Source organism: Xenopus laevis, chromosome 4L (genome assembly GCF_017654675.1).
Source record: "Xenopus laevis strain J_2021 chromosome 4L, Xenopus_laevis_v10.1, whole genome shotgun sequence".
NCBI classification, from domain to species: domain Eukaryota; kingdom Metazoa; phylum Chordata; class Amphibia; order Anura; family Pipidae; genus Xenopus; species Xenopus laevis.
This window is the reverse complement of record NC_054377.1, coordinates 60439886-60459179: the sequence shown is the minus strand read 5'-3', so window position 1 is coordinate 60459179 and position 19294 is coordinate 60439886. Positions and strand designations below refer to the sequence as shown.

Below are 19294 nucleotides of genomic sequence, written 5' to 3'. Positions count from 1 at the left end.
ACTGCCATATTTTGGTATCTGCATGTTCCTATACAAGTATGGAACAATAAAAAAATGCTTCAATGCAAGTCAGGTCTGGAATTGAGGTGGTGTCATTCCTCAGAAGCAATTGTTTCCAATGGACGACAAAGGTCCTTTTTTGGTTTTTTTTAAGTGTTGGCAACCCTTTAAAGGTAGCTGCAGTACAAATTGAGTTTCTGATGCAAGTTTTCCATTTGTGCTTTGAGCAAAATCAGGCCAAAATCTGATCCCATTCTGTGAATAGGCCCTTGTTTTTACCACAGGATCAAGCTGCTTCATAGAGAATATTGCACCTGAGCACATCTAGAATGCCAGTGAATACACAGACTAAAGGGTTGCCTTGTCTCATTACAAATTTAAATTGCATCTTAATATATACAAAGCCTCACGGGTTTGTCTTTGTATAAAGACCTGCTTCTTCCCCACAAATACAGATCAGCCTGTGTTCGGCAGTGCTGTATTTATGAATGGAGGACTCAGGGCAGCACATGGGCATCCCCTTGAATTCATTTTAGCTTGTATGTATAAATGACAGCAACTGCAGAAGGTATTAGGGAGTCCTGTTCTTACAGCCTGCTTATATCACTGTGTTGTGTCCCTTCTGATGCAGGATTCAAATCTATAACATAAAATTAATAGCTAAGTAATTCACACATGGAAAGAAGATGTGATATATGCATAGGTGCTTAAGAGGTAATGTAATAATAGGTGTCAGTGTTGGGGAATGTCTTATAAATTCAATGTTTGCTTTTAAACAACTGACCAGTGCATGTTATAGTTAGGTCCATAAATATTTGGACAGAGGCAACTTTTTTCTAATTTTGGTTCTGTACATTACCACAATGAATTTTAAATGAAACAACTCAGATGCAGTTGAACTGCAGACTTTCAGCTTTAATTCAGTGGGTTGAACAAAAAGATTGCATAAAAATGTGAGGAACCAAAGCCTTTTTTTAACACAATCACTTCATTTCAGGGGCTCAAAAGCAATTGGACAATTGACTCAAAGGCTATTTCATGGGCAGGTGTGGGCAATTCCTTTGTTATGTCATTATCAATGAAGCAGATAAAAGCCCTGGAGTTGATTTGAGGGGGGGGGGTGCTTGTATGTGGAGGATTTTGCTGTGAACAGACAACATGCAGTCAAAGGAGCTCTCCATGCAGGTGAAACAAGCCATCCTTTAGCTGCAAAAGCAGAAAAAACACATCCCAGAAATTGGTAAAATATTAGGAGTGGCAAAATCTACAGTTTGGTACATCCAGAGAAAGAAGGCACTGATGAACTCAGCAACGCAAAAAGACCTTGACGTCCACGGAAGACAACAGTGGTGGATGATTACAGAATCATTTACATGGTGAAGTGAAACCCCTTGAGAGTGTATGAAAGTAAATAAAGAGGGTGCACTGCAAGAATAGAAAGGCTAGATTGATTGTTAAAAAACATCCAAAAAAACCAGCACAGTTCTGGAAAAACATTCTTTCAACAGATGAAACCAAGCTCAACCTCTACCAGAATGATGGCAAGTATGGAGAAGGCGTGGAACAGCTCATGATCCAAAGCATACCACATCATCTATTAAACATGGTGGAGGCAATGTGATGGCTTGGGCGTGCATGGCTGCCAGTGGCACTGGGATGCTAGTGTTTATCCATGATGTGACACAGGACAGAATCAGCCCAATGGATTCTGAGGTGTTCAGAGATACTGTCTGCTCAAATCCAGCTAAATGCAGTCAAATTGATTGGGAGGTGTTTCATAATTCAGATGGACAATGACCCAAAACATACAGCCAAAGCAACCCAGGAGTTTATTAAAGCAAAGAAGTAGAATATTCTTGAATGGCCAAGTCAGTCACCTGATCTGAACCCAATTGAGCAGCATTTCACTTGTTGAAGACTAAACTTCTGACAGAAAGGCCCACAAACAAACAGCAACTGAAAGCCGCTGCAGTAAAGGCCTGGCAGAGCATTAAAAGAAGGAAACCCAGAATCTGGTGATGTCCATGAGTTCAAGACTTCAGGCTGTCATTGCCAGCAAAGGGTTTTCAACCAAGTATTAGAAATGAACATTTTATTTTGAGTTTTTTAATTTGTCTTTTAATTAAGCTGAAAGTCTGCAGTTCAAATGCATCTGAGTTGTTTCATTTAAAATTCATTGTGGTAATGTACAGAACCAAAATTAGAAAAAAGTTGTCTCTGTCCAAATATTTATGGACCTAACTGTATATGCTGCTTGGGTTACTAGAACCAGGGCAAACTATGCAACTGTTATCATTGTTAATAAGAAGTGAACAGGAACTATGGCTGCCCTGCCTTCAGCACATGCCAATGCCTCATTCATATGCAAAGCAGGGTATTTAGAAAAGGAAATTATTAGAATGGACAAGCCAACTGAGCATTTGATCCGATAATAACAGGATAGTCAGTTGAAACTACAGATATTGCTGTCATCTATACAATGGTAAAGGCAAAGGGTCAAAATCAGCCAAAGGACCAGACCAAATCTGCATTAACAGGGGATGTTTGCAGGAAGGTGTAAGTTCTGATTCTTAACAGACTGACCTACCCAGAAGTATGGCAATGCTATTTTTTTTTTACATATAAGACATATGTCAAAGCTGTTATCAATTTGCATAACCTATGAAACACATATTATAGATATGGACAAGCTGGGCTATAATAGAAGTCACTGGGTCCCACTACAAACTGGTTTAGATCCCTTCAGTTACCCTCCCACGAAATTGGAGAAAATTATCACTAGCTCACTTGGCCGCCTTATTTCTATGGACCCCCTGCAGCCAATGGCATTACAAAAAATGATGTTACTTTCAAAGTATTTCTTACAGTTACCTGGTAAATTTGATGTGCCCCATCCATACACCTGTATTTACTATGTTATGTATCAGGAAAGGATTGAATTTATCCTTCCAACATATGATCTATAATTTTCCCTCAATATGCATGCTTCTACATATGAATACTGGCCAGACCTAAGTGGGTATCGCCCATACCATTTCAGGCATGCATTTGCAAGCATTATATTGCACTCATGAAAGAAAAATATTACAACACCACATATGGTAATCATCAATGAGTGCATGATTCTGACTTAGAAAGGGGGGAAGCCAACCACTGTCAGTCACTTGATATGTCACAATTTAGCACATATTACCTCCCTTTTTTTACACTTTCAACATGGGAAAGGGGCGGGCCCCATTAACCCTTTCTCCATCGGAGGTCTGGCAAGATTGTTTATATAAACGGTAATACAGTAATCCATTATTTTCCTAAAGAACAGGATGCTACTGTTCCTCGATCTCGGCATTCAGATTTCAAGCTACTTGATGTCTCTGGGGTAAATAGTTCAAACTGTATTTCCATTTAATTAGCGAGTTACGCAATTTTACATAATTAGTTATTATAAAGGGTGTACAATATTTTCCTTAACAGCAGAAGACTGCAAAGCATTGAACTGCAGTAAAAGAAATGTTTAGCCCACAATCATTGGTCAATCTGTGGGGCATATTTAGTCATTGCATGTCCAGTATTGACACCAGAAAATTAATATTTAATTGCTTTCATTATCTATAAGTAGATGTTACTGGGCCTCATAGCACATTCAATTTAGGGCCCAAAAAGACTGGTAAGTTGACCTATTCGATCAAGATATATTTAAATTGCTCACTAATTAAGACCTCACTGTGCCCTTAAACCTTCTGGGCCCCCTGCAACTGCAGGGTCTGCTTCCTCAGTAGTTACGCATTTGGCCCTAACTAAGTCAGAAGGCATTAGTCAGGGCCAAATTAAAATATAGGCCCCTTCATATGCAAAGCTTGCAAATCACACACCTAAACTGATCTATGGTAGAAAAAGAGCAAACACATTAAAGTGATACTGTCATGGGAAAAACACATTTTTTTCAAAATTAATCAGTTAATAGTGCTGGTCAACCAGAAATCTGCACGGAAATCCATTTCTCAAAAGAGCAAACAGATTTTTTTATATTCAATTTTGAAATCTGACATGGGGCTAGACATTTTGTCAATTTCCCAGCTGCCCCTGGTCATGTGACTTGTGCCTGCACTTTAGGAGAGAAATGCTTTCTGGCAGGCTGCTGTTTTTCCTTCTCAATGTAACTGAATGTGTCTCAGTGAGACATGGGTTTTTACTATTGAGTGCTGTTCTTAGATCTACCAGGCAGCTGTTATCTTGTGTTAGAGAGCTGTTATCTGGTTACCTTCCCATTGTACTTTTGTTTTGCTGCTAGGGGAGGGGGAAAGGGAGGGGGGTGATATCACTCCAACTTGCAGTACATCAGTAAAGAGTGATTGAAGTTTATCAGAGCACAAGTCACATGACTGGGGGCAGCTGGGAAATTGACAAAATGTTTAGCCCCATGTCAGATTTCAAAATTGAATATAAAAAAAATCTGTTTGCTCTTTTGAGAAATGGATTTCAGTGCAGAATTCTGCTGGAGCAGCACTATTAACTGATTCATTTTTTTCCCATGACAGTATCCCTTTAAGAATTAAGCTACACAGCACAAATAGAGTTGGAGGCATATATATTCTTGCAGCTTTCACTAACCCAAATTATCTTTGACAAGCAATAACAGAAAAGGCCAGCAATCCCTTGAGTGTTTGCCAAACCCTTTACAGAAGTATAATATCCTTATTATGTGTTTAGCCTAACAGACAATAAGAAAAGCTAAATGTAATCTTTTCGGTTGTCCTCAACTACTCGACAGGGTCAATGGAACATGGGACACTCTGTCAGCAAAAGGGAACCACACTACCTGTGAATGTCTCTAGACACCTTGCCATAGCTCTTAATGTAGTTTACCACAGGAATGTCATTCAGACTGCATGTGTGACATTTTTTACACAGACGTTTTTTAAGCAGTAATGAGATTGGAATGACAACAAAGTGCCCAGTGTGCCACTGCATTGTTGAGCACACTGAAGACACTCATTAATGGAGTAGTATCCCTATACAAACCACCCCTTTTGTTATACTGGCCACACAAATAAATGTTAGTTGTGCACTTCAAACTATCCAGTTGTGTTCTTATTTTCCTTAAAACCTACCATCTTTGCGCTGTGGTTGAAGAATGGCAGAACAAACAATCGTTTTTTTTTTGCTTCCACAGCCTGAATGAGTGTACAATAGACTTGTAAATGACTTCTTGTGAATGACAAAGGGTTTAAATTGTAACAAAAAATTAGTTCCATTCTACTAAAGCATATCAAACAATCATCATGTCACAGCATAACAGCTTCAATAGGTTCTGGCCAGTGAGCACCCTAGACTAAACTAAATGATAATCAACATACACTTAAGGGTTATTTAGTAAACCATGAATTTATCTGGTTGGGCTTTTTGGAGCAAAAACTCACATTTTTCAAAATTTATTATACCCTGATTCTGCAAAAAGCCACCATCTCAAAAGCCGCCATCTCAAACCTTTGGAGGTCATATATAAGTCAATGGGAGATGTCCCTATCCCAATTGGATGTTATCGTGGTTTGCCTTGGGTTTAACCTGAAAAAATTGAGCAATTCGGGAAAAAAGTCAGAAAAAATTGATGAGTTAAGGTGGCCATACACAGGCAGATAATGCTGCCGATATCGGTCGTTTAGACCAATTTGACAGCTAATCTGCCCATGTATGGAGGCTTCCGACGGGTCTTTCCGATCGATATCTGGACATGATATAGATCGGGAAGGTTCTCTCGACGACCCGTCGGAGCTCATTGTGCTCGTCGTAATCCGATCGTTAGGCCATAGGGCCTAACGTTCAGATTACCCCCGATATAGCCCTGCCGTTAGTGGCATATCGGGGAAAAGAACAGCTCGTTTGGCGATGTTGCCAAACGAGCTGATCTTATAGTGTATGGCCACCTTTAAGTTATGAAATTTGGATTTTAGTAAATAACCCCCATAAAGTCAGCTGAATAGCAATAGCTGAAGGGCAATAATAGCTTTTAGTATTCTCTAATTGCTTTCACCAGGATGCATCTGGAGCAGCACCAGAATGACTGTTCTGTTACCTGGACATGCTGGCCATTTAGTGTGCTAGTAGGTAAACAAAAGAAAGATAAATAGTAGAACAAGAAGGCAAGCCCTGGAGCTGGAAAGTGTCATGCCATAAAAAAATAAGACTAATTATACGCTATTGTACTTTTCACGACAGGACTGTGGATTTATGGAAAAACCTCTAGGTAGAAAGGAGATGGAATGGAATTCAGAAATAGTTGGATGTACTAAATAGTTACTATTCACAACTGATCCTGTTTCATAGGAGGTATGACTAGAAAAGGCTGGGAGCACCATGCTTCAGTTAACCACTGTTTCTATTTACTATACGTGAATTTGCAAGGGAGAAGTACAAACACAGAGAGTGAATACCCAAGAGGCACTATCTGGGAAGCACACACTAGACTTACATATGTACATCTCTAAAATGAATGTCTGTATGCAGACAAACTATGTACAGTATGTACTATTCGCAGACAGAGCATGCAGACAACATCAATTATTTATTTCCTCTCCCACCTTAATCGCTTGCTTCTGTTATTGACCCCAAGAGCCTGCACTGATGGTTCAAACTGTAAGGGAAAGCTTACTGCAATTTTACTAAGTAGAAAGATTAACTTAGGCATTCTTTACTAAAGTGTGTTATGCAAAATAATGCCACGGAATTTTATGGTGGGAGCAATGTCAGTTTATAAAATGACCAGTGAACATGAGTGAGATGAATGATAAATAGAGATAGATTATTATTATTATTATTATTATTATTATTATTAAATTCATTGATGATAAGGATTTTAAAATTGAAACAACTTATAACTGCAAGATGTATAGAGGAATATGGTATTGAGTTAAATGGGTGGCAAAAAAACCCTCAGAGGTTGGCTAATCATCTGCAGAATAGGTGCACTACACTTTAGTAAACATGGGAGCTGCGTCAATTCTGCGGGGAGAATTTTGATTTAACAGAAAAAGAGTTAAAGACCATTTTAATGAACTTTAGCAAACAGACAACTTAGAGCTGCCACCTGGAAACTATCTCTGTTATATATTTTCCCTATAATTAACATTGGCAGCAAGTATTAATATATACTGTCCAGGTATAAAGGACAACTATCTCTATTACAGCTATGGGGTATTATCAGCTGGAGACCCATTATCCAGACCATAGGGTCCAATTTAAACAACTAGTTACTTTATGATTGAAATGTTATTTCTCTGTAATAATAATTAGTCTAAACAGTTTACTGGATGATAACTAAGCTAGAATAAGTCAATGGCAGAACACCCTTGTTGATGTTTTTTAATGTTTCTAGTAGCCTTAGAGGAGTGCTTCACCTTTGACTTAACTTATAGCATAGTGTAGATATGCATAGACTATTTGCAATTGCTTACCATTTTTATTTTTTTGTGCTTTTGAATTATTTTGCTTTTTGTTCAGCACTTCTTCAGTGTAGAATTTCAACAGCTAGCTGGTTGCTAGGGTCCAGTTTACCCTAGTAACCAGGCAGTGGTTTGAATGAGAGACTGGGACATGAATAGGAGAGGGTTTGAATAGAAACATGAGTAATAAAAAGACAAAACAAAACTTGTAGCCTCACAGAGCAATTGATTTTTGGCTGCTGGGGTCAGTGACCCCAATCGGACAGCTAGAAAAAGATGAATAATTCAACAATTATAAAAAAAAAATAACATACTAAAACTTTGTTAAAGACGAATAACCTTTTTAAGACACAACGTCCCACATTACAGATACATCCCTTATCTGACGAACCCCAAATCCAAAGCACCCCAAATAACCGATTCCATAAAAACAAATCATTGCTCTACATGTTTATTAAATCCTTTGCACAAACAGACGTAATTGTTTTCTTTTTAGTTGTTTATATATTTAATGGTTAACGTGCCTAAGTTTTGTTTGACAGCTGCAACCAACATACAGATGATGTGAGTCACTGACAGATTTCATTGTATATTAAACAACCAGGAAGCAATGGACCTTATTATACACTATGACCACGAATAACCTGCAAAAATATATCATCAGTGGTTAGAGGTGTCACTGGTGTTGCATGTCTTGTGCATCATCATATAATATAATTACCATTTTAAAATGTAATAGTCTATGCACCTCAGTATTCTATAAATTCCATGACTATATAAATACATGTATAACATACATAAGCACACACACATATGGTGCTAACAGTCATTTACTTTTACATCTGTCACATTCTGATGTTATCAAGTGAGAGTACACTTTGCTGCTCAATTTTATGCCAAAACAAAAATGACACCCCAAATTCTGTATAAACAAACATACTACAGAGGGGGTATGTCTATGTAGACAGGGGGAACACACACACAAAGTGCTTAAATCCTGCTCTTCATCTGTACAGAACTGTAGAATATATATTGTTGATACTTTGTAAGTTCTTGTTGCAACAAAGTAGATACCATGTTGCCGACAGAGTGATATTCCCATAGCAGGACTAAAATACTATGCATAAGTCAGGCCTGCAAAATAATAGCCTTCATTATAGATGGCTCCAGACACCACCCCATGTTCTTAAGTTTACAATCTAACCCAGAAGCGCCTCATTCATTTAGAAAGGGAACAAGGAGAGGAAATATGGAAGCTAAATGGTAAAACATAAATCTCATTCAATAAATATTCCCAGGACACGCCGAAAAATGGCACTCATATATTTTAAAGACTCAATGCTTTTCTCTTTTTAGGAGAGAAGTATAAATAGCCCTGCCCCTGTCAGTAGCCTGCTCCCACAATGAAACTGCAAGTGTACGTGCCACAGAATTAGGGAGCTTCATTTAAGTCAGGAAAAAAGAATGCTTGCATCATGCCTATGCTTTACTGTATGATGTAATACAGCTAGAATAGCTAGTTAAAGCCTCTGGCACTTTTGGCTGCCGACGATGAGCAGAAAATGTAGCCATATGACTCAAATGTGGTGTCGGATAATGCAAATTGCATTCAGTCCTGGAATGCGGTAACTGATGGAAATTAAGAATGAAAAAAGATTTCTTTGCCAACATGCTGTGGGACTCATTTTCTATTAGTGGGCAGATTTTGCAGACTTTGGGCTGTCATCTGGCTATGTTACCAACCAGATCAGTAAAAATGGGACTTCACCGTAATGTCATTTACAGGGGATAAAATCATAACAGAGATAGAAAGGCTGAAAATAAAATAAGTATTTTTTGGGGGGGTGAAGGTCCCTAATCTATTCTGAAAATATCAGGAGAAAAAGTATCCAGGAGTAAATAAGCAGAGAAACACTATCCTACACACAAAGAGGCCTTAACTAGAGAGCATTTCTGCACTGATGCACAGAGTTTCCTTCTTGACCCTTGTGGTCAGTCCATGTGATTCTCAAGGTTCCAAGTGTACTTTTCTAAATGGTTGCGGCTGCTGTGTTCTTGTGCAGACTGGAAGCCATCAGGCCAGTGGGCAGCAGATCTTTCATTGCAGAGGAAGCCCCACAGCTTCAGAAGCTGAGCTAATGTTACCGCAAATTTTGCATTTACACATATGACAAGTAAAAAAAATATTTTAATATGGAGCAGGGTTTAAAGCAATGCATTATTCTGTACTTTCCACTAATATACACTACTATATATATTATATATATATATATATATATATATATATATATATATATATATATATATATATATATATATATATATGTTTTGAACTGGCTGCTAAGGATTGATTTTCTTGTCAGAACTCATCTTCGGAAGGGTTCAGAATATAAGGTATACTATATGTAATAAAAGGCACTACCATCAACCCAGGCGCAGTAATCCTTAGCCTTTAAACGGGTGATCAGTAAATGCTAGCTGCTGATTGGATGTTATGGATGCCTTATCACAAACACACAGTTGTATACTGTATCTTACTATCTATCACATGAAACTTGATTTTAATTAGGGATGTACCAAAGCCATCATTTTTGGTTGTGGTTAAAAACCAAATCAGATTACGCCGAATGCAAATCCGAATCCAATTTTTAATTTACAAATTGAACACTGTTCAAGTTTGCAGATGGGTGGCAACGCGCTCTGCAGTAACGGCAATAATAGTAATCGTGCTGCCAGTGTACCCATCGGTGATTATTACTTGGTAATGCTCACTTTAATCACCTAGCTAATAGCTGTTTAACCTCCAATAAGGATTAATTATATCTTAGTTTAGATGAAGTACAAGGAACTCTTTTCAATTATTACAGGGAAAAGGAAATACAGGTATGGGATCTGTTATCCAGAAACCCATTATGCAGAAAGCTCCGAATTATGGAATAGCCATATCCCATAGAGTCCATTTTATCCAAATAATCCAAATCTTAAAAAATGATTTCCTTTTTCTCTGTAAGAATAAAACAGTACCTTCTACTTGATCCAAACTAAGATGTAATTAATCCTTATTGGAAGCAAAACCAGCCTGTTGGGTTTATTTAATGTTTAAAGGATTTTCTAATAGACTTAAGGTATGAAGATCCAAATTACTGAAAGATCCGTTATCCGGAAGACCCCCAAGTCCCGAGCATTCTGGATAACACGTCCCGTACCTGTAGTTTCTAAGAATTTGAGTTATTTCATTAAAGCTGAGTATATGGGAGATGGCCTTCACATAATTTGGATTTTTATGGATAATGGATCTTACAAACAGTTCAGATGTCTGACAGACTCTTGGATATCTGGGAATCTAGGGCTTCTCTAATTTAAATGCAAGTTGCAGTAGCATCATGTTATCCATCATTTAGATGTTGGAGATTGATAGGGATGAAGTTCCTTGTGTGAGTGGTCATAAAGAAGTTGAATGAACTATACAGGAATGTATATACTGATAGGAAAGGATGCTTTGATCACACAGTACCAGTGGTCATGGGGCTTAAAAGGAAATCAAATATATATCAATTGAAATGCACAATACACAGTGCAGATGTTAGACAGATTACATAAAAAACACATTGGTACTGGGGGTCCTGCAATGTCAGGAGCCCATTAGCCACAATGATATCATACAATTTTATAGTTTTTATTATTATTATTATTATAAACATGTATTTATATAGCGCCAACATATTGCATAGCGCTGCAAAGTAAATGTGATTATACAACTAAATCACATGAAATTATATACATAGAACATATGGAGTTACATACATCACAATCAATACCGGTACAAAAGGTGAGGAAGGCCCTATGCAGAAAGAGCTTACACTCTAAAGGGAAGGGAGTAATACACAAGGTGTGGGAGTGGGCAAGATCGAATGAAGTGGGTGAGAAATGTGGTACTGTATGTGGTGTTGTGTTAGGCAGAGTGAGGGAAGGCTTCTCGAAAGAAGTGCGTCTTAAAAGATTTCTTGAAAGCAGAAAGGTTGTGAGAAAGTCGGACAGACCGTGGGGGAGAGTTCCAGAGGAGGGGAGCAGCCCTTGCAAAGTCTTGAATGCGAGCATTTGAGGAGGTAATGAGAGAAGAGTTGAGTAGCAGCTCAGTAGAGGAGCAAAGTAAGCAGTTGGTTGAGTATATAGAGATGAGTTCAGAGATGTAGGGTGGGGCAGAGTTATGAAGTACTTTGAATGTCAGGGTCGGTCATTTGAATCTAATTCTGAGAGGTAGCGGAAGCCAGTGCAGGGATTGACAGAATGGCGAGGCAGAGGAGGAGCGGTTGCTGAGGTGTATGAGCCTCGCAGCAGTGTTCATTATGGACTGGAGAGGTGACAGTCTCTGGAGGGGAAGGCCAATTAAAAGAGAGTTACAGTAGTCTTCTTTTTCTGACTCTTTCCAGCTTTCAAATGGGGGTCACTGACACCATCAAAAAAAAACAAATTCTGTAAAACTACAAATTTATTGTTATTGCTAATTGTTATTACTCATCTTTCCTCTCCTATTCATATTCCAGTTTCTTATTCAAATCAATGCATGGTTGCTAGGGTAATTTGGGCCTTAGCAACCAATTTGCTGAAATTGCAAACTGGAGAGCTTCTGACTGAAAAGCTACATAACGTAAAAAAAACACAAATAAAAACCTACATTATACTAAAAGTTAAACTCAAAGGTGAACAACCCCTTTACTGAACATATTAGACACAACAGTCACCCTTTTATATATCTCTTCCTTGGTATCCGATTTATTAGTGTATTCTGTACACTGATCTTTCATTTACTGCTCCAGTGTGGATTAAAGAGTTTGCCTTTACTGTATATATCTTTCTCCATTTTGAGCTATTGGTTTCCTATAACAACACTCACAAAATATTTCCGCTGAATTAAACGGGAGACCATTGGAATTTACAGTCTAGTTTGGTGGAGGAAGTATATATACAGATAAAATGACTAAGAATTTCTGCTTCAGGACTGAGTTTCAGCTCTCAGCTGCACAGTGTGATTGCAATCCTATTTACGGGCCCTCTGCTTTATGAAATGATCCAATGGACTTAAGGCCTCAGCAGAGGGCCAGGGGTTAAGCTCACACAAAAAGCAGCAGTGTCTGTAGGAAATCTGGGAAACTGCAAGCTCTGCTCTGCCCAGTAATGAATGGGAATTCACTTAAAAGCCTCATCTTACAGTGACAGCAACATCCAACAATCATCCAGCTCTGCTCGGCTGTAAATACCTGAAGTGGCCAGTACTGTGAGTGTGTGTGCCCTTCTGCCTGTAGCATTTCTACCTGTATATAGTGGATAATCTACCCCCTACTGTAATTTATAAAGATATTATGTTACCGACAGGCCCGGACTGGCAATCTGTGGGTTCTGGCAAATGCCAGAGGGGCTGCTGTATGGTTCCATACAAAGTTACCATATAGTGGGCTGGTTGGGGGCTGTTTGGGCTGGTAGGGGGCTGTTTGGGCCTCTGCGTACTTGGAATGGCAGGGCCTATTTTGACTCCCAGTCCAGGCCTGGTTACCGAGGAGTTATGTGACCATATAAAAGCACGACGCCGAAGGCCGAGTGTTTTTATACAGGTCACATAACTCCGAGGTGACTTCTAATATCTTTATAAATTTCAGTAGGGGGTACATTATGCATTATAATCTACATTTTATGTGAAATATCGGGAGGGGGTCGGAGGGGTCAGCGTCCAATTGTGGTTGCCGGCGTCCAAATCGGGCGCGCCGACGTTCAAATTGAACGCGGCGTCGTCATATTTGAACACGGCGGCGTCAAATTCGGACGTGAGGCATCAAATTCGGCGGCCGGGGACCCCTGTTATAAACAGCGCATTCTGACGTCAGAACGCGCCGTTTTAAGGATATAATTTACAGTCTGGCGCCATAGGGAAATGACCAGACTGTAGATTATATGGAGATAATACACAAAAGATATGAATATCTTGTAAATTATATCCTTATAAACGGTGAGTTCTGATGTCATCAGTTATAAACGGTGCGTTCTGATGTCATTTCTGTCACATGACTCACTGAAATTTGTGTATTATAATAAATATAGTACCCCCAGTTGCAAAATATGAGTATATTAGAAGTTAACTCGCAGTTCCATGACCTGTATAAAAACACTCAGGTTTTTATATGGTCATGAAACTCCTCGGTAACTTATAATATCCTTATATTTTACAAGCGGGTGTACTTTATTCACTATATAAAAGCACAGGACATACAGTCCGTTGTGTGCTGCCCAGAAGGCAATAGGTTGCCATGCCAGGGAGGCAGCTACACAGTTAAAGATGATTATATTCATACAAGTCATTTCCAGCCCACATTACAGTATGTAGCCCAGCCCCTACACTGCTGGAAGCCAGTGCTCCTGAAACTCAACCACCAGAGCTGGCGTCCTGCAAGTAGAGAGAGAGAGCGCGCGCTACTTTTCTTGGCACCAGCTGCAGACTGGCCAGCGGTTCCACCACAGAGGTGGCTGCAGAATCCCGCTATAGACACCAAGGCTAAATACTACCAATAATGACTACCTTGTTTAGGCAGTTACAGCAATCACAAAGAATGTTTTTTCCCTCTAAGCTAGACATGAAAATATTCAGTTTATTTAGTTGACACAGTCAGATTTCTCCTGTAGCAGCTATACAAGACTTTCACATAAGCACTTGCAATAGATATGTCCATTGCTCCTGGCTATGCAAGAAGGCTTCTATCAGGGCCGTAACTATAGAGGAAGTAGAGCCTGCGGCTGCAGGGGGCCCAGGAGGCATAGGGGGCCCCACGAGGCCCAAATAATGAGCAATTTCAACATTTGGGCAATCTCTGTATATGTTGGGGGTAGGGTTGCCACATGGCCGGACCGGTAAAAATGATACTTGACCCCCTAGGGAAAACAAATTGGACTATATAGGAAATTCGGTATTTGTTTCCAAAAAAGGTGGCAACCTTAGTTGGGGGGGGGTGGTAAAATGAATTTGTTGTGGGCCCCAGTAACATCTAGTTACGCCGCTGGCTGCTGGGGCCATCATTGGAAGTGGTGGGGTTATAGAAATCAGGGCTACCCAAATGCCTTAGTTGGGGACATGAGAAGATGCAATTAAGCAACAACAGAAAGCAGCAGTCTGGACACAGAATATCAGTTTAGTTAAACAAATAATACAGCCTTAGCAAATGCCCCCCACCAAAACGCCTCTCAGATTTTGGAGGCTCCAAGCCCACACCCAATTAGAGGAGACGCGGTTTGCCCCATTATTAGTTGTGGGGGGGGGGGTTGCAACTCACTGAAATGAAGCTACGGCGCCTGTGTGTGGTCAATGGCAGCCCGGGCTAGCACGGGTTAAGTTTTTACGACTGACAGACAGTAGCAGGGAATGCGCAGGCAGAAAGGAATGCCCCGAACGGTGCGTCTCGCAAAGGAAAGTGCTCGAGCAATGCGAGGAACTTCCCCGAAGAGACAGACAGCTGCTCCCTCACCAGCTGATACAGACGAGCACTCCCCCTCCCTTTCCCCAGCCCACAGGCAGTGCTTACGCGACCCAGCCCCTTTTAATAACCCCAGCTCGTTTAAAAAACCATTCACAGAAGGGGGAAAAGGAACAAGTATTTTTTATAGGGAAGGAATTTTCTTTTGAAGAGCAGCACGCAAAAGCGACGTATAAATGGGCTAAAGAGACTCATAAAAGCTAAAGATGGCATCGTCCACTCAGCAGCAAAGGGAAGTCACGTGGCGCAGCATGAGAAGCAGCAGCTAGATGTGATGGCAGAGGGGCAGTGACTGGCACCATCCATGCAGCAGTTTAAGGTGCACCAGTAACCAGTATACAGCAATAACTAGCAGCTGGCACCAATATCCATCTATCACAGCTATTGCTCTGAATACTGTCATTAACAGCTAATCACACTTACACAAGGCAAGTCATAATTAAGAGAAATGCTGGCAGCTAGTGCAACACAACATTAACTTTGTCATGGATATAGCAGTACCAATGAGAAGGGATTGACTGGGTTTATAGGAGCTGTCACTGGTACTGTCATGCCACTATATACAGAAAGAACACTTCTAACCTGCAGATCTCACACTCCCAACAAAGCTGCCTCCTGTCATATCCAACCCTACAGAGCTCACACTCATAACAGAGCTGCTTCTTGTCATATCCTTCTCTGCAGAGCTCACACTCACAACAGAGCTGTTTCCTGTCATATCCAACCCTGCAGAGCTCACACTCATAACAAAGCTGCCTCCTGTCATATCCATCCCTGCAGAGCTCACACTCATAACAAAGCTGCCTCCTGTCATATCCAACCCTGCAGAGCTCACACTCACAACAGAGCTGTTTCCTGTCATATCCAACCCTGCAGAGCTCACACTCATAACAAAGCTGCCTCCTGTCATATTCAACCCTGCAGAGCTCACACTCATAACAGAGCTGCCTCCTGTCATATCCATCCCTGCAGAGCTCACACTCACAATAAAGCTGCCTCCTGTCAAATCCATCCCTGCAGAGCTCACACTCACAATAAAGCTGCCTCCTGTCATATCCAACCCTGCAGAGCTCACACTCATAACAGAGCTGCCTCCTGTCATATCCATCCCTGCAGAGCTCACACTCACAATAAAGCTGCCTTCTGTCATATCTAACCCAGCAGAGCTCACACTCATAACAGAGCTGCCTCCTGTCATATCCAACCCTGCAGAGCTCACACTCACAATAAAGCTGCCTCCTGTCATATCCAACCCTGCAGAGCTCACACTCATAACAGAGCTGCCTCCTGTCATATCCCACACAGTCATTAGCAATCAATGGGAATGCACTTGGGCAGCATGGAAGAAAAGTTGCCGTAACGTGACAGATGGCCAGAGGCTGGTAAGCAGAGGACAGAAGGTCCAGGCTGAGAGATGGCTTACCTTGCAAGCAGCCTGTTGCATCGTCCAGCTCCATAATCCCCAGGCCCCGCAATAAATGAAAGTGGGAGAGAGCAACAGGACGTTAGTTTCCCAGTAATGTATGAACAGACTGAGCTCTTCATTACTGAGCACAGTTGCTGGCAGAGGAGTTCACGCCCTCTCCAGCTGCAGGAGCCAGTAGCGTACAGGAATGAGTGTGTGGAGAGCTGCAGGCATGGCTCTTTGCAGGAGGGGTGGGAGGGGGCAAAGTCATCAACCAAAAGCAACCTGTTTTCATAGACAAAGCTTGGATACAATAACTACATGCTACATGGGATCTTCTCCTTTTGCCAAGTCCTACCAAAATGGCCATTGCCCCCAATGGTTGTGCCCTAGGCAGCTGCTTCTTCTGCCTACCCCTAGTTCTGGCACTGGATCTAGTAATCAGTTAATAAAGAATTATAACACACCCAGGAACACTCAGGAGTAGAACCTGTAGTTAGACATTAAATTATTATTTATCAAATTGCACATATCAGGTGATAACACACCAACTGTTTCAGAACATGAACTGCCTTCACCCTTGGCTGGAGATAACTTTCTCATATGTGCTATTGAACAATGGTAAGAAATAATTTTATCCATGTGGGTAGATGTGCCTTCAGCTATAATAGAACTACTGTTGCTTCAATTAAAACTGAAGTTAATTTTTCTTTGAGAGCTGTGAGTAAATCACCATTTGCTCATTCTAGGGTTGAAGTTGTGGCTGACAGAAAGAGGGTGACACCATATTACAAAAGCTACTGTGCATCTCTCATATAAGCACATGTGGATGCCCATGGGTTGCAAGCTAGTGCCTGATTGTAAATCTTATGCAAGGTGTGCTTCAGTCACATTAACTGGTACAATAGGCACAAGAAATCTACACGGGGGCAAGAGCAACAATTGACATGGGATTTTAATGCTATAGAGCAGTGCTGTCCAACTTCTACAGTACTGAGGGCTGGAATGTTTCTGGCCTACGTGGTGGAGGCCGATAATGGAAGCCAGTGTTGACCACTCCCTTTTTAAAACCACACCCATTTTAAACCACACCGATGTTATCACAAGAAATTCGAAGACAATACCTACATTAATGGTTGTAGCACACAAAAAGGACAAATAAGTTAGAACTTTTGGAGGTTCACAGATCACTTTCCCACTCTGCCGCTTTCTTTTTGGAGTACTACTTCTCCACACACATGAAAATCTATCATTTGTAAAAAGCGCAGCAGCAGTTTAGTTTGTTTTTGTACAAATTCCCACATAAAAAGTTACACTCACAAGATCAATAAAAACATTTGCATATATAAATTCCTTATCTGTCCATGTCGCTTGTCCACCGCACCTACTTCCAACTCCTTTCTGGGTGTTTATGGCTCCGATTTGTTCCACTCTCACTTCTGTGTCGATACTTGGTTCCTTAAGTGATCCGGACTCTGGGCCTCAAATCCACACAGTTCAGAAGCGGTTACAGTTCTTACTACCACAGACTCCTTAGTAAAAGGATGTTACTAAGGAGTCTGAGTCATTACTCAGTTCCTTGTCATTACTCAGTTCCTTTAGTGATCCGGACTCTGGACCTCAAATCCACACAGTTCTGGAAGTGGTTACAGTTCTTACTACCACGGACTCCATATGATACCAAGTAGTCCGTGGAAGTAAGAACTGTAACCGCTTCCAGAACTGTGTGGATTTGAGGCCCAGAGTCCGGATCACTTAAAGAACTGAGTAACGAAACAGAAGTGAGAGTGGGACAAATCGGAGAACTGTAACCGCTCCCAGAACTGTGTGGATTTGAGGCCCAGAGTCCGAATCACTTAAGGAACCGAGTAACGACACAGAAGTGAGAGTGGGACAAATCAGAGAACTGTAACCACTCCCGGAACTGTGTGGATTGGAGGCCCAGAGTCGGGATCACTTAAGGAACTGAGTAACGACACAGAAGTGAGAATGGGACAAATCGGACAGATAAGGATTTTATATATGCAAATGTTTTTATCGATCTTATGAGTGTAACTTTTTATGTGGGGATTGTACAAAAACAAACTAAACTACTAAACTTAGGGAAAAAAAACATGCTGTTGCTCTTTTTTATAATTTTTATAATCCAAAGGGTTGGAGCTCATTGCAGGGATATCACTCATATGTGAAAAAAGTTTGTCATATTCTTAAATCCATAGGTCTCCTCCTCCCCTGTGGATAACACAGCAACCCCCAGTACATGATTAAACACCTTGGGGACCCCAACCAGGTTCACCTCCCATAAGCAGAGCAGGCAAAGTATGGAAGACACAGGCAGAGTAGGACAGGCAGAGTATGGCTTATACAGGCAGAGTATGGCAGGCAGAGTATGGCTTATACAGGCAGAGTATGGCAGGCAGAGTATGGCTTATACGGGTATGGTAGAGCAGGCTCAGGCAGAGCAGGGTAGGAGACAGGGAAACCTATCAGGACCACTCTAAGTATGTACTATACTATGTGCAGTGACATTATGCCAGTGCTTATCTTACAGTCTGTATGAGGTGTGACCAGGTGAACAATGAAGGCACTGAAAAATAAAGGTCCTTACAGGTCCTTACAGGTGTGAACAATGCAGGGCTTTTACAGCCTGAATCTGAGGTGTGAACAATGCAGAGGCCAGATGATCTCAGTTCTGATTCCTCTTAAATCTTACACAAAGGTAAGCAATCAAAGCAGCAAGACTATAGTCGATGGCCACACAAGGGGGGCACGGGCCGCCAGATGGACTGAACTGCTGTAGAGGAAGTTGATCCCCCTACGACCGTGGGGTCTGTTTCCTCTATAGTTACGCCACAGCATAGTGCCATGAATGTTGTTAATTAATGAAGCCCAGAAAAATGTTTTTTTAAGCTAGTATCTCTTTTTATATCATGATT

General features: G+C 40.8%; 1 protein-coding gene across 3 annotated transcripts in view; it reads right to left on the bottom strand.

Annotated features, from left to right (window-relative positions):
- znf469.L (zinc finger protein 469 L homeolog) overlaps positions 1-16489 on the bottom strand; it is a 97042-nt gene extending 80553 nt beyond the window's left edge. For all 3 annotated transcript variants that reach the window (XM_018257991.2, XM_018257990.2, XM_041590207.1), the window contains exon 1: positions 16377-16489. The gene's annotated coding sequence lies outside the window, so the exon portion shown is untranslated. The remainder of the gene's footprint in view (positions 1-16376) is intronic.
- Positions 16490-19294: the final 2805 nt, after the last annotated feature.